Source organism: Puma concolor, chromosome C1 (genome assembly GCF_028749965.1).
Source record: "Puma concolor isolate L17-30 chromosome C1, mPumCon1.1.hap2, whole genome shotgun sequence".
Taxonomy (NCBI): domain Eukaryota; kingdom Metazoa; phylum Chordata; class Mammalia; order Carnivora; family Felidae; genus Puma; species Puma concolor.
The window spans coordinates 115,393,912-115,410,608 of record NC_141674.1 but is presented as its reverse complement, the minus strand read 5'-3'; positions in this window follow the sequence as shown (position 1 = coordinate 115,410,608).

Below are 16,697 nucleotides of genomic sequence, written 5' to 3'. Positions count from 1 at the left end.
ACAATAGAGTTATTCAGATTTCCTTATTTTATTTCTTATTAAAGATATTTCTTAGAGCTTTTGATATGCTAATAACAGTCCATGTGACTAGGAAGTTGGGGTATAGTACTCAGAATTTCCCTTGATAAAATTACCACCATACTGTTTACCTTGGGGAATTCATCTAGCACGTCTTAAAAATGGTGTCTGCAAAGCCAAGTTTGAGAAATTTTTGGACAGATAGTGTTGTTCTAGAAATGGAGAGCTAGTGTTACTCACTGAATCCTTTACACAAATGAGGATTTCTTTAGAAGAGAGTCTTTTCAGAGCAATTTACCATTAACTGTCTTTTCTTTCCCCAGCTTTGTTGAGATATAATTAACACATAACATTGTAAGTTTAACATGTGCAATGTGTTGATTTCATACACTTATATATTGCAAAATGATTCCCACAGTAGGGCTGTGGTTAACACCCCCCATCACCTCCCATAATTACCAATCCTTTTTGTGGTGAGAACATTTAAGTTGCTGCTCTCTTAGCTACTTTCAAGGATCTAATACAGTATTGTTAAATATAATCACGCTGCCATATATTAGTTATCCAGAACTTATTCCTCTCACACCTGAAGTCTATACCCTTTCACCAACATTGACTTCTTAAGGTATCTTTTCTAAAATTTGGTACTTATTAACTGAAACTTGTATTATTTCTAGCACATAATGAAGACTGGAACTATGTATTTCATTGAGACCCCTAATTGTTAGATACGTTGTATGTTTCCTCTTGTTTACACACATTTATAAATATAAGGACTGCAGTTTATGAAAATACACGTTGTTACTGTTGGTTTATGGTAGTCATGGTTATCACTCCCTGGAGCTATACATAAATGCATTTTAAGATATTTTTGCAGAATTAGATTTCCTATTGCTGTTCCAATGTAATTGCTACCCTGTAAATATTTGGACTTCTTTTTAATTCTCTAGCATCAGTGAGTTCTTCTTCCCGAAAATATAGGAAAAGAGGAGTGAATGATCCTGGAGTCTTTTACCTGGCTTTAGGAAGGTTGCCAAACAAACAAGCAACAGAAAACAAAACAAAACCAAAACTTACTTAAAACACACACACACACACACACACACCACCACCACCACCACCACCACCATCACCACCAGCAATAACGATAAACAATATTGGTCAAGAACCACTATTCACACCTACCACATATATGTCTGTATGTTAGACATGCTGGGAATTATTCCTGAAATCCACAGAGGTCTTTCTTAACTGTCATATCTATAAAGCTGCACCTACCTCCTCTGTCATCATGCTTGTTTTTATCCTTCTTTTTTTTTTTTCCAAAATATGTGTTAGTGCCTGAAATTTGGTTATTTGGTTTTTAAATTAATTAATTTTCTCATCTCCACTGAGAAGGCAAACCACAAAGACATGGATGGATGCCTTAACTTGTCTCGTTTACCACCAAGCTCCCTGTGTCTAAAACACTGTGACTGGCACAGGGTGAAAAAGAATTATAGACATATTTTTCGGGAAGGGAGAAATAGAAACAGGAAAAGAAGAAAGAAAAAAAAGGTGAAAGATAAAAAGGGAAATTAAAAGCAAAGGAAGGAAGGGAAAGAGAGAAGATTGAAGGGAGAAAGGGACAGACACAATGAAAGGAGAGAGAGGAAGAGGGCAAAAGTCTTCAGTGTCTCACACCTTTTTCTACACTGGTCATGCCCAGCATAGTATTTAGCACAGCATCTACCTTATATAGGCCAGTAATCTGAAAATAACCTAAAAGAAAAACTTCAATATCTCGCCCATTGCATTTGTCCCTGTATTTGGCATTCAACATGTGCCAACATTTCAAGGCTCTTTGTTGCTATAATGTCTTTTCCCTTTGCCCTCCGTTCCTTTTGCTTGCCTCCTCTTCTAGGTCCCTTTGTACCACGTAAGCCCTAGATAGATGGTCTTTTAACAAGTATCCCTTCTCTCTCAAAATCATGTCAGATTAATCTTCCTAAAGCACAGATCAATGCATGCCCATTCAAAAAACAAAAATTAAAAGTCTCTAATTACATAGAGAACAAGATCGAGTCTTCTCGTCCTCACATTCAAATAGATTTTCTCATGAAATTTCCCTCCAGATTTTCTAATTGATTTCTTACCAATAACCCAAACATGTGGACTCTGGACACAGACCGAAACAAACACATAAACAAACAAAAAGCCTATACTGCTAGGAATCTACCCAAGGGATACAGGAGTGCTGATGCATAGGGGCACTTGTACCCCAATGTTTATAGCAGCACTTTCAACAATAGCCCAATTACAGAATGAGCCTAAATGGCCATCAACTGATGAATGGATAAAGAAGATGTGGTTTATATATACAATGGAATACTACTTGTCAATGAGAAAGAATGAAATCTGGCCATTTGTAGCAACATGGATGGAACTGGAAAGTATTATGCTATGTGAAATAAGTCAGGAAGAGAAAGACAGATACCACGTATTTTCACTCATATGTGGATCCTGAGAAACTTAACAGAAGACCATGGGGGGAGAGGAGGGGGGAGAAAGTTACAGAGTGGGAAGGAGGCAAACTATAAGAGACTCTTAAGTACTGAGAACAAACTGAGGGTTGATGCGGGGTGGGAGAGAGGGGAAAGTGGGTGATGGGCATTGAGGAGGGCACTTGTTGGGATGAGCACTGGGTGTTGTTTATCTGTGTTTCCAACTTGCAAATAGAAAAAAAAGTATACAAAGGTGTACCAATGTTACAGAGTGTTTGCGATAATCATGTGCTGTAGATAAAGTGCCTGGCTCTCTGGGTTCAAATCCCAGTTACTTAACCTCTGTGTACCTCAGTTTCTCAAGTGTAAAATAGGAATAGTACCTACTTCATAAGTTTCTTCTAAAGATTGAATAGGTTTAATTTTTTTTTGAGACAGAGAGAGACAGAGCATGAGCAGGAGAGGGGCAGAGAGAAGGGGAGAAACAGAATCTGAAGCAGGCTCCAGGCTCTGAGCTGTCAGCACAGAGCCTGGCATGGGGCTCGAACTGTGGAGTGTGAGATCATGACCTGAGCTGAAGTCAGAGGCTCAACCGACTGAGCCACCCAGGCACCCCTAAATGAGTTTAAAATTTTAAAGTCCCAGGGCGCCTGGGTGGCTCCTTTTGTTGAGCCTCCAACTTCGGCTCAGGTGATGATCTTGCCGTCCGTGAGTTTAAGCCCCATGTTGGGCTCTGTGCTGACAGCTCAGAGGCTGGAGCCTCCCTCAGATTCTGTGTCTCCCTCTCTCTGCTCATCCGCTAATCAAACTCTGTCTCTCTCTCTCAGAAATAAATAAAGATTTTTTTTTAAAAATTGAATTTTAAAGTCTCTTAGAGCACACAATAGTGTTCACATATGCTGATTCATAATATACTTTTAGGCAATTCTCCCCTAAGAATAAATTTTCCATCCCCTTTTTTATTTTTTGTATAATATTAACTGATAACCCCTCTGACAACTCCGCCAATATTTTTTTTCACTCTTCAAGACTTCTTCTTGCAGCCTTCCCTGGTCCTTTATTGAAGCCTTGATCTACCTGACAATCCTAGTTTTTTTCTTGTTTAAGACTTTAGTGATGCATGGCTTTCTCACATTATTGTTCTTACTCTTCATTTACTGACTTAAAAAATAGGTACTAATTGAAAACTACCTTTTTTTAGATACTATACTTTGGCTATACAGATAAGCAATTTTTAAAAATGCAACTAAAATGAGACATCAGCAAGATAGCAGACCAGGAAACTCCAGGTCCTCAATCCCCAAAGGAAACATAAAAACAAAAAAAGCTACAGAAGGGTAAAATACTTTATAGCTACCATGGAAATTAGTCAAAGATTGCAACAACCACACAAATGCTCAGTCAAGAAAAAAATACATGCAAATGATAAGAAAGTTTGTGGCAATTTCATTCACCTTAACTGCAAGCCCTCCCTCATGAGGCAAGATAAAGAAGAAGAAACCCAGTTCCTGGTTTACTCTTGATAGGAAGGGGCAGAGAAAATTTTTTTTGCAAAAGTCTAAACTTTTCATGGTGTGCCCTAAGGACTGGTTTATTTTTCCTGACTGGGAGCTAACATGAGGAAAGTCCACATAGCCCAGATTTCAGGTTGGCAAAGGCCACAGAAAGAAGTGGTTGACCCTACCATTTGTGTAAGAGTCAGGAGGTCTGAACACCTGTGGAAACCTGGCACAGAGATTCTGGTGACAGAAATACAATAAAACCCCTAAGACATTGAGAAAGAACTGGAATTAATCTTTGGGAAATTAAGATCTTTAAAAGCCATTGTGTATATGATGGAATTTTTCTAAACACACACACACACACACACACACACACACACACACACACCATTCTAAGCAGGACATTTCAGCAAAAGAGACATGAGACCATCTCAAGCCTTCACCCAGAGTGGATCCCAATGCTCAGAAAATGCCCTATTAATTAGTGAAGTTCTACCTGCCAATCTACAAAGATTTGAAGAGGTGGCTGTTTTCCCAATTTTGAAACAAAACATCTTCAGGCATATAAACAAGCAGGAAAATATAATCCACTTAAGAAAAAAACCACAAAAATAAATCTCAGAAACCATCTCTGAAGAAACACAAGCAACAGACTTTCTAGACAAATACTATAGAACAACTTTTAATATGCTTAAATAGCTAAAAGAAAGCATTGATAAATAACCAAAGAAAATCATGAAAATGACATAGGAAGAAAATAGAAATATCGACAAAGAGGTAAATATTATTTGAGAAAAAAGGTTGAAGGGAAATTATGGAGCTGAAAATCACAATAACTGAATTTTAAAATTTATGAGAAAGGAATCAAATAGGCTGAAGAAAGAACCAGCAAGCCTGGGGATAGGACAATTGAAATTACTCAGTGTGAGAACAGAAAGAAAGAAAGAAGAAGAATAAGGACCTACGTGATTGTGGGATATGATAAAGTCAACCAATATATACATTATGGTAGCAGGAGAAAAAAGAAGGAAAGGTGGGTAGGGACTATTTGAAAAAGTAATGGCTAGAAACATCCCAAATTTGAGGGAAGATATGAATCTACAAATCCAAGAAGCTCACTGAAATTCAAGTAAGATAAACCCAAAGAGACCCACACAAAATCATACTAAAATCAAACAATTTGAAAGACAAAACAAAGACGGATTCTAGAAAGCGTACAAGAATAGTAACAAGTCACTTAAAAAGTGATCTTCAAGAAGGTTATCAGCAGATTTCTTACCAAAACCCTGGACGTCTGTGTCTCTTGCTACAGTTTTCGACTAAAAGTATCTTTTGTCTCATATTAGTATAGTCATCCCTGTTCTATTTTAATTAATATTTTCATGGAATTTTTTTTCATTGTTTTCAATATCAACTTATGCATGTCCTTAGATCTAAAGTTAGACAGCTTATAGTTGGATCCTATTTTTTTATTTTATTCACTCTTCTTGTTACAGATTTTGATTAAAGAATCTAATCCACTTATATTTAAAGTAATTACTGATAGGGAACAACTTACTTTTGATATTCATTATTTGCTGTATGCATGTCTTTTAGTTTCTTGTCCTTCATTTCCTCCATAACTGCTTTCATATTTGAAAGCCTCATATTTGGAAGCCAGAAGGCAGAGAGATAATCTATGTTAAATAGCCAAGGAAAAAATTATAAAACTAGAAATCTGTATCTGCCCAAACTGTCCTTCAAAAATGACAGAGAAATTAAGGCATTTCAAAATAAAGCTGAAGGTCTTCATTACCAGCACACCTATCCTAATAGAAATGCTAAATGTAGTCCTTCAAGTTGAAATGAAATGAAACTAGACTGCTACTCAAAGTCACATGAAAATATATAGTTCCCTGTTAAAGGTATACACACATAGATAAATATAAAAGCCAGTATAATTGTAATTTTGATTTGTAACTTCTCTTTTTATTTTATACAGAATTTTAAAAACAAATGCATATAAAATACTATAAAATCTATGTTAATGGGTAAATATATATAACAATGTAATTTGTGACATCAGTAACATAAAGTGCAGGAGACATTGATCTGTACATGAGTAGAGATTTTATATGTAATTAAAGTTAATTTGGTATTGGGGTGCCTGGGTCCCCAGGCTCAGTCCATTGAGCATCCAACTCTTCATTTCGGCTCAGGTCATGATCTCACAGTTTGTGGGATCGAGCCCCACATTGGATTCTCTCTCTCCCTCTTCTGCCCTTCCCCTGCTTTTGCTTTCTTACTCTCTCTTTCAAAATAAACAAACTGAAAAATTAAAGTTAATTTGGTATCAATTTAAAATAGAGGTTTAAAACTTTAAAAAACATTTTAAAAATAGAACTTTAAGATGTTATATGAAATCTCTATGGTAATCTTTATGCTGTAAAGAATGTATCTACAGACTATATTTAAAGGGAATTAAAAGAGAATCAAAATGTCACCAAAAAATTTTTTTAAACAAATATGAAATCAGTAGTAGAGGAAATGAAGGACAAGATGCTAAAAGACATGCATAGAGCAAATAACGAATATCAAAAGTAAGTCATTCCCTATCAGTAATGACTTTAAATATAAGTGTATTTGATTCTCTAATCAAAAGATGTAACTAGGAGAGTGAATAAAAAAAAAACAAAACAGGATCCAACTATAAGATGTCTAACTTTAGATCTAAGGACATGTATAGATTGATATGGTAAAAATTAAAAAAAAATCCATGCAAATACTAATTAAAATAAAGCAGGGATGGCTATACTAACATGAGACAAAAGATACTTTTAGTCAAAAACTGTAGCAAGAGACAAAGACATTATATAATGATAAAGGTTAAGTTTACCAAGAAGATAAAGCAATTAAAATCATACTTGTACTAAACATTAGAATTCCAGAATGTTTGACAGAATTGAAAAGATAACTAGACAGCTCTACAGTAATAGAAAAGGACTTCAATACTCTATTTTCAATAATGCATAGACCAATAAAAACATGCTATACAGTCCTATATATAACATAATGCCATGTTTATCTGTGTTTAAAAACATACTAGAAGACTATCTGCCTAAATATTAACAAAGACTATACTTGAGTGATACAATTTTCTTTGTTTTCCAAGTTTTCTGCAGTGAATATGAATGTGTATTACTTATGAAGTGAAAAAATGGATGTTAAAAAATATAAGGATATAGAAGACTTGAACAATACTATAACCAATCAGAACTAACATCATTTGACAAAAGTAAACACCCTATCCTGTTTTAAAAAACAACAACAACTCAATACACTATGCATAAAGGACATTTCCCCAACATGATGTAGGGATTGAAAAAAAATGAAACAGGAAAAAACAAAACAAACAGCCATCAGAGGTGAAAGATATTTTCTTTAAGATCAAGAACAATGCAAGGGTGACTGGTGACTAACCGATCATTTAGGCAAAAAATAAATCAATTTATTAATTAAAAAACATTCAAATTGGAAAGGAGGAAGTAAAATTATCTCTCCTTGGAAACCACATAATCTTACATGCAGAAAGCTCTAAATAGTCTGCATTCAACATACACACACACACAAACACACACACACACACACGCACACACACACACACACACACAGCTGGTAAAAGTCATAAATGAATTCTGTGAAATTCAATACACAAAATTCAGCTGCATTTCTATACTCTAACAGTGAACAATGCAAAAATGAAATTAAGAAAACAATTACATTTACAATACCATCAACAGGAATAAAATACTTAGGAGTAAACTTAACCTAGGAAGCATATTCAATACATTGAAAACTACAAAATATTATTGAAAATTTTTTATGGAAAACACCAATAAATGGAAAGATATCTTATGTTAATAGGTTAGAACACTTAATCTTGTTAAGATATCCATAGTAGTAGCCAAATGATCACAGATTCAGTATTAAACCTATCAAAAATTATATTTTTTTTGCAGGAACAGAAATATACCTCTTAAAACTTATATAAAGTCTCAAGGAACCCTGAATAGCCAAAACCATTTTCTTTATTTTTTGTTTTTCTTTAATGCTTTTTTAATGTTTATTTACTTTTGAGGGAGACAGAGACAGAGCACCAGCAGGGCATGGACAGAGAGAGAGTGAGACACAGAATCTGAAGCAGGCTCCAAGCTCTGAGCTGTCAGCACAAGAGCCTGATGCATGCCTCGAACCCACAAACCTTTTGTTTTTATTTATTTTTTGTTTTCTTAAAGTTTTTTAATGTTTATTTAGTTTTGTAGCTGAAACCATTTTGAAAAAGAGCAAAGTTGGAGGGCTCACACCTCCTGATTTCTAAACTTACTACTAAGCTATCATCATTGAAACAGTGTGGTGCTGGCATAAAAAAAAAGACTTATAGACCAAAGGGATAGAAAAGATTGCCCAGATATAAAGCTTTACATTTATGGACGAATGCTTCTTATCAAGAGTTCCAAAACCATTCAATGCAGAAAGAACATCGTGTTAATAAACAGTGCTGTATGATACCCATATGCAAAAGAATTAACTTGAACCTTTACCTTACACTATACACAAAAATTGATGCGAAATGGATTAAAGACGTAAATGTAAGAGCTAAAACTATAAAACCCTTAAAGTGAAACACAGGGGAAAACTTCATGACACTGGATTTGACAATAATTTCTTGGATATGACATTAAAGGCAAAGACAACAAAAGAAAAAGTACCCAAATTGGATCTTATCAAAATGTTAAACACTCGCACATCAAATGACACTATAAACTGATTAAAAAAGGCAACTTGTAGAATTTGAGAGAATACTTACAAATCACACATCTTTTATAAATCAATATACAGAATACATAGAGAACTTCTAAAATTCAACAACACCAAAACAATTCAAAAGTGGGCAAAGAACGTGGATAGCCATTTTTCCAAAGATCCGTCAATGTCTGATAAGCACATGAGATGTTCAATATCACTAATCCTTAGGGACATGTAAATCAAACCACAGCAAGATACAACTTCACACCCACTTGGATGGATGGCAATTGTAAGAGCACAAAAAATAAGAAAAAGTCAGTTTTGTTGAGTCTGTGTAGTAATTGGAAATCTTGCATATAGCTGGTGGGAATGCAAAATGGTGCCGCTATTATGGAAAACCATGTGGTGGGTTTTCATAAAATTAAACATGCAATTAACATATGACCTAGGAATTCCATTTCTGGGCATGTGTCTAAAATAATTAAAAGTATGGATTCAAAAAGATAGTTGTAAACCCACATTTATAGTAGCATTATTCTCAATAGCCAAAAGGTAGAAAAAAACGCAGGTGTCCATCTACATGTGAATGGGTAAACAAAATGTGGTATATAAAACAATGGAATTTTATTCAGCCTTAAAATGTAAAAAAGTTCTAATGTATTCTAAACATCAATGAACCTTAAGGATATCATGCTAAGTGAAATAAACAAATCAGAATTGTACATTAATTCCTCTTATTTGAGGTATCCGAAGTAATAAAAATCACATAGAAAGAAAGTAGAACGATGGCTGCCAGAGGCAAGAGAAAGAAGCAATGAGTTGTTAGTGCTTAAAGGGTACAGAGTTTCAGTTTGAAAAGATAAAAAAAATTCTAGAGATGGAAGGTGGTGATGGTTGCAGAACAGTGTGAATGTACTTAATGCCTCTGCACAGTACATGTGAAAATAGTAAACCTAAAATCACAATCCAAAACTGCTATAAAAGAGCTTATAATCTATTGGAAATTGCAAACTCACTCACCTTCAGGGACTGGGTGATGAAAGAAAATGGAATAGTAAGGCTAATGTTATAAACAAAGAGTGGGTTTCCCACCCAATAGAATTCATTGAAACCAAAAGAACACATAAACAAAGTAAGTCAGTAGATTATATTTAACTCACAAGCCTTAAATTTAAGCCTTCTAGTCTAGGCTTACATTTTTTTTTAACACGACAACAACAGGGGCGCCTGGTGGCTCAGTTGGTTAAGCGTCTGACTTGGTTTTGGCTCAGGTCATGTGTGAGAGTTCGAGCTCCACATCGGGCTCTGCGCTGACAGTGCGGAGCCTGCTTGGGATTCTCTCTCTCCCTCTCTCTCTCTCTGTCTCTCCCTGGCTTGTGCTCTCCCTCTCTATCCCTCAAAATAAATTTAAAAAAATAATAAACTTAAAAATTATTTAATAAAAATGACGACAACAACAAAACAAGAGTTGTGAAATGTGTGTAGCTGCACAAGAAAAACTATTTACCAGCCAGGCCGGTTTCCAGCCCTGTGTGCTCCTGGATTGTCCAGTCCTGCTCTCCTCTGTATCTGATGCAGCGCAGATCAGTCTTTTGCTCGATGGTCAAGTAATATGTGTTAGATTGTCTGTATTGAATTCCATCCGGACAATCACTTCTTGGCATCCAGGCGCGATTCAATTCTTTGACAGCTCATCCTACGTCTCAGCAGCTAAAGACCTAGGCTCTAAATTGACAGTTCCCCAAATCAGCCCAAAATCTTTCAATGTGAAAAAATTTCAACATAAACCCTGCTCTCCCGTGCTCCATTCTGGGTTCACATGGGCAGCTCTCTGGGGTTCATAATGTAACATAAAGAGACATTTTTTTTCAGTGTTTATAGTTTAAAGGGTCACTGTGTAAAAGCAGTGAAATTAAACTCCCAGCGATACAGTTCTGGCATGAACAGAGCTGTGCCATTATCCATTCAGTTCTACCATCCTTTAAGCAGAGATTTTAAACTTACCTTTCCTATTTCTTTGTCCATTAATAAAGAAAATTATAGAACTCCCTCTATAGTTGATGCTTAACTATAATGACACTTGAAATGTACTGATTAGGCCATTATAGAAAGGGCCTTAGCAATCTTGCCTCCTGTCTGCTCCAGGAGGAAAAAAAAAAAAAAAAAAAAAAATCAAAGCTCTCAATGTGACTGTTGGAAATGACTAGCAAGAGCTTTCTGTCCCTTGTTCTTCTTTATTTGCATTTTAGAAAAACTCTTTAGAGGGACAGCATGCCCTTGTATCCTTCCCACCCCACATGGCCCATCAGAATCCATATAAAACGTATTTTGTTGATTAGAATCACATCTCTCTGGGGTCTCATGCATGACTCATTCCTAGACAGAGTCCCTCTTCTCTCAGCCAGGTACTTCCTTACCCGCCTCATATGTGCCCACATTCTAATGCAAATAAGAAGTATTTGGACCTTGTAGACACTGCTTTACTTTGCACTGGGTTCTCTGACAGGTTTCTGGTGTCATGTACCATGCTTCCTGTATCCTTGAGGTCTAACCAGCTAATTCACAGAAATATAGTGTTTACCAATACATAGTTCCTGAAAATATAATTAAGAAGAGGAAAAAGTCCAGGAATTTAATCACTGAGTGTTTAGGATTATAGGCAGCATAGATTTGGAGAGATTTAGGGGTCCAGCCTCTTTTCCCCAGAAGACAATGTGGCTTGGATATTAGTTTTGGAGTGAGACTGTTTAGGATTAACTCCTTGAGTTTACATTTCTTTGTGACCTTGAGAATGTTGCTTTCCTTCTCAGTGCCTTATTTTCTTCATCTATAAATTAAGCTATAATAATAGTAATTAGATAAAATGATTTGTTATAAGGGACCAATGAGTAATTTACAAAAAATGCTTAAAGAGATGTTTGACAGAAACGTGCTCAGTAAATTTCTAACTGCAGTAATCATACTTATTCTGAAATCAGGCAGACGTGGTTCAAATTCCAGATCTACTTCCTGCTAATTTAACTGCATAGAACTTTAATTTACTCATCTGCAACACAGAGACAAAGAGGTTATATAGGCAGTCAGTGAGACAATGTACCTAAAAATCTTATTAAACTGGTGGAAATCCAATAACAAATACCTTTTGATAAGCATGATGACAATGTATTCAAAAAAAGGTTGGTATGAAGTCAATAATGAATAAATATTAGTTTTCTGTCTCTAATATTCTAACATTCCACTTTGTTAATGCCTTACATCTGTGTTAAAGATGTGACAGATAGAAGAAAAAACAAATCATTTGACCCAAATTAGCTAACATGTTTTGCGCTTCAAAATCAACCTATGTTTGAAATTAATGACTATAATAGTCACCATTTTCTGATCATTCTCTTCCTGCTTCACACATCATCTTGGTGCTCTGTAGTGTCTTAGAAGCTCATTATTATATAATTATTACTCCAGCTTTTCTGACGGATAAACCATAGCTCAGACAATGAACCCAGCCATGCACAGTTGTCACAGATAACATAAGGCAAAAATTGGCTTTGAAAGCAGAAGTGTCCACGCTTTTTTTGTGACACCTGTCTTAAAATGAAAGTAAATGGTCTCTTTAAATATTATAGATTGAAGTTTTATGAATTCAATATTCATTTTCAGGCCTCTTTCTATAAATTGCTCCTAAATATTGAGACTATTAAAAATAGAACTAGAACCAATTGCATTCTGAAACATAAACAGAGTATCTAGGAAGCAAAGGAGCCTATTTATATAAATGGCAACTGAGAAAAGGATTATAGAACCACCCTGAGCTGGAACAGACAGCTTTCTCGAAGCAAACAGACTGGGTGGAGGTGATAAAATGATGTCCAACAAAGGAAAATCACACCCCCTGAACACTTAAAAGAGACTCTTGCAATAGACTTCACCACCGTTTGAAACATCTGAGGGCTTAGAGAACATAGTGGCATGTATTTCTAATGCTGAGGCTTATTGATGGAGTAAATTACATATAAATTACTGAAGATCCCCCTTCATACACTAAGAAGGGCTGGGTTGTAAAAGTTTTAAATTAAAGTCACAAGTAATATTTGGAAATAATTGTAATTGTTTATTTGAATTAAATTAAAAAAAAAATTAAAAGCTTAAGGGAACAGGATCTGGCCTGTTTTTGAATAAACTTCAACATGGTCCTTCAAATAAAAGTTCCAGAGAAAAACAATCCGTGTTGGGTGTTTATACTTAGCAAACTCAGAGTTTAATTCTACCTCTCACCGCCTCTTTAAATTCGATTACTTTGTGAAGTCTACCCAACCCCAACATAATTCAGGTCAAACACCATTTGGTGTTGGGTCTTTTTTCAGTCATCCGCCATTCTGATTGGCAGTGAGGGTTCAGCAATGACTATGCAGACAGTATGCACTGGCAGAACCTTTCTTCTGGTAGAGACAGGCATGAAGATTTTTCCTTGCAATTGATATTTGCTTTAGTGAAGAAGGATGGAAATATTTGTAGACCAGTTCTGGAACCAGGATGGCCTGCTGAGATCACCTAGAATTCCAAATTATACTCCTAATATTTCCTTTAAAAAAAAAAAAAGTATATTTATTTGAGAGACATGGTGGGGGATGGAACATGCACACAAGTGGAAGAAGAGCAGAGAGAGAGGGAGACAGAAAATCCCAAGCAGGCTCCTCACTTTCAGTACGGAGCCCAACACGGGGCTCGAACTCACCAACTGCAAGATGATGATCCTCAGGTCAGATGCTTAACCCACTGGGCCACCCAGGCGCCCCTTTAATATTTCATTTCATCTAATGCTTAGGTCTTGGAGAAACTTAGCATAACTGAAGAACTTAATTTCTCTGATAAGCATTTGAAAATCATTATAGAATTTGTGAAACATGTTGCCAAAGTTATAGTGAAACAGGTTAACTCTGATGTCAGTGTCCCTGTCATTATAGCCTGTAAGGCATTCTTCACACTCTCATTTCATCCCCTATAGAAATGTTCCTAATTTCTATACATGTCTGGCAATGTAATGGTTTTATATTTATCCTGGTTCTGAGTTCTTTTTTTTTTTTTTTTTTTTCCTGTTGGATCCATTACTAATGTGTCAGCTCAAAGTTATATTCTCAATGACTTCCTTTCAATCAGCCCTGATTTTAGGCTCTCCCTTTTGATTGCCACTGAAATACTCAAAATTTAGTGATGTGAAGAGATTATATTAAAGCAATGTAAACAACTTTAAATTCAATATTACACATTTATATAGGTAAAAAAAAATCACTCTTAGGGTGCCTGTGTGTCTCAGTCAATTAAGCATCAGACTTCAGTTCAGGTCATGATCTCACGGTTTGTGAATTTGAGCCCTGCATCAGGCTCCACACTGATGGTGTAGAGGCTACTTGGAATTTGCTCTCCCTCTCTCTGCCTCTTCCCCCATTCACTCTCTCTCCCAAAATGAACTTAATAAAGAAATCACTCTCACAGGTGGTTTAAGATGGTAGACTAAGAAGATCCTGAACTCAGCTCCTTCAGTTAACACATCAAATACAGTTGCATATGGAAAAATTCACTCCAAAAAGAACTTGAGAACTTGCCGAACACCTGTTCCACAGCAAAGGATCGAATGACCACACGGAGGTGGGTAGGAGAAGCAGAGAAACATTTGTGCCCCAAACTCCACCCCTGAGGAAAGGGCAACCCACAATTTGTAGGAATCTCAAAACAAAGAAACCAACAAACATATAAACGGGGTTTCTTCTATGGAGTAACCCCACAACAGGCACCCCAAACCTCAAATCCTGCATGAGAAATAAGCCCCTGAAACATCTGGCTTTGAAAAGCTGAAGATTACATTCAAGGTAAAAACAGAGATGTAGAGAATGAAGATTCTGCTCTTTAAGGGATTGTGTGCAGACCCATTTACCTCAGGACACAAAAAGCCCCTAGACTGTATGTAAAGGAGATTCACTTGATAAACTTAAAGCAGCTGCCAAAGGGGCAAAAGCCTTTTGGGGCTGTCTCCAGGGACAGAATGCTGGCCGATGACATTTTACTGAGCTCCCTCTATGTTACCAACACTCGTGTTGGTGGGCACCATTTTTGCACCTTCACGCTATTGACCTAATAGCAGCAGGTGAATCCCCCAGTTCCCCCACCACTCGTGTGGTATTGCCAGGCATGGAGAGTGAGTAGATCCACAGCCCCCTCTGCTGCTTGTGCTGCCCCAACAGGCACAGCAAGTGAGGGGACATATGCTTCCCCCACCCCACACCACTCATGCAGCCCTGACAGACACAACAGATGAGAAGTCCTGCCTCCGTGTGCTGCTCGCGCAGCCTCAACAGAGCCAACACGTACACCAGCCCACACGGAGGACTCCCCTTGTGCACCAGACTCAGATCACAAGGGAGAATTGTGTTACAGGAACACACAAATCTGAAGGAAGGAGAGTGAACACAAGAGACAACAAAGCACTACGGCAAGGTTAAATGGTAAGCTTCATCCTCTGCACAGAGCCATTGCTTCAAGACAGGGAGAGATTGTTGTTTCATATAATGCACAAAAACACAGAGAACCAAGCAAAATGAAGAAGTAGAGAAATATGTTTCCAATACTACCTAGATGATAGAATAGAATGGATCAGTGACCTAGAAGACAGGGTAATGGAAATCAGCCAAACAGAACAGGAACAAGAAAAAATAATAATAAAAACAAGAAGAGCTTAAGGGGTCAGAAGGATGTCATCAAGTGTATTAACATTTACATTATAGAAGTCTCAGAAGGAGAAGAGAGAAATGAGCAGAAATGTTATTTGAAAAAATAACGGCCAAAAGCTTTCCTAGCCCAAGGAAGGAAACAGACATGTAGGTTCAGAAAGCACAGAGAGAGTCCTAAACAAGATGAATCCAAAGAGATCCACACCAAGACATATTATCATTAAAATGCCAAAAGCTACAGAAAGAACCTTAAAAACAGCAAGAGAAAAATAACTAATGACATACAAGATCAACTCCGTTAAGACTATCAGCTGATTTTTCAGCACTAACTTTGCAAGTCAAATGTATAATATATAGTATTACTTGGTCATAGAACAGAATTAAATCTTTACTCGGCTATCAAAAGGAATGAAACCTTGCCATTTGCAACAACATAGATGGAGCCAAAGTGTATCATGCTAAGTGAAACAAGTCAGTCAGAGATAGACAAATACCACAGGATTTCACTCATGTGTAGAATTTAAGAAACACAACAGATGAAGTGGGGAAAGAGGGGGTAGAGATAGAGGGAAATGAACCATAAAATACTCTTAGAGAAGGAATGGAGGGTTGATGGAGGGAGGTGGATGGGGATGGGTACTAAGGAGGGCACTTGTTATGATGAGCACTAGGTGTTGTATGTAAGTGACTGATTGCTCATTGAATTCTGCTCCTGAAACCAATATGGCACTGTATGTTAACTAACGAGAATTTAAATAAAAAATCGAAAAGACAAAATAAAGAATGTGACAATATGGATGGGCTTGGAGTATATTATACTAAGTGAAATAAGTCAAAGTAAGACAAATACCACATGATTTTACTTATATATGGAATCTATCAAACAAACAAAAACAAGCAAAACAAAACAAGAATAGAAACATACCCACAGATACAGAAAACAGACTGATGGTTCCTACAGGCGAAGAGGTTGGTGGGTGAGCAGAATGAGTGAAGAGGTTCAAGAGGTACAAACTTTTAGTTATAGAATTAATCATGGGGGTGTAATGTGTAGGATGGGGAATATAGGTAATAATATTATATTATTTTTTTATGTTACAAATGGTAACTAGACTTATAATGGTGCTCATTTTTTAATGTCAAATCACAATGTTGTATACCTGAAACTAATAGAATATTGTATGTCA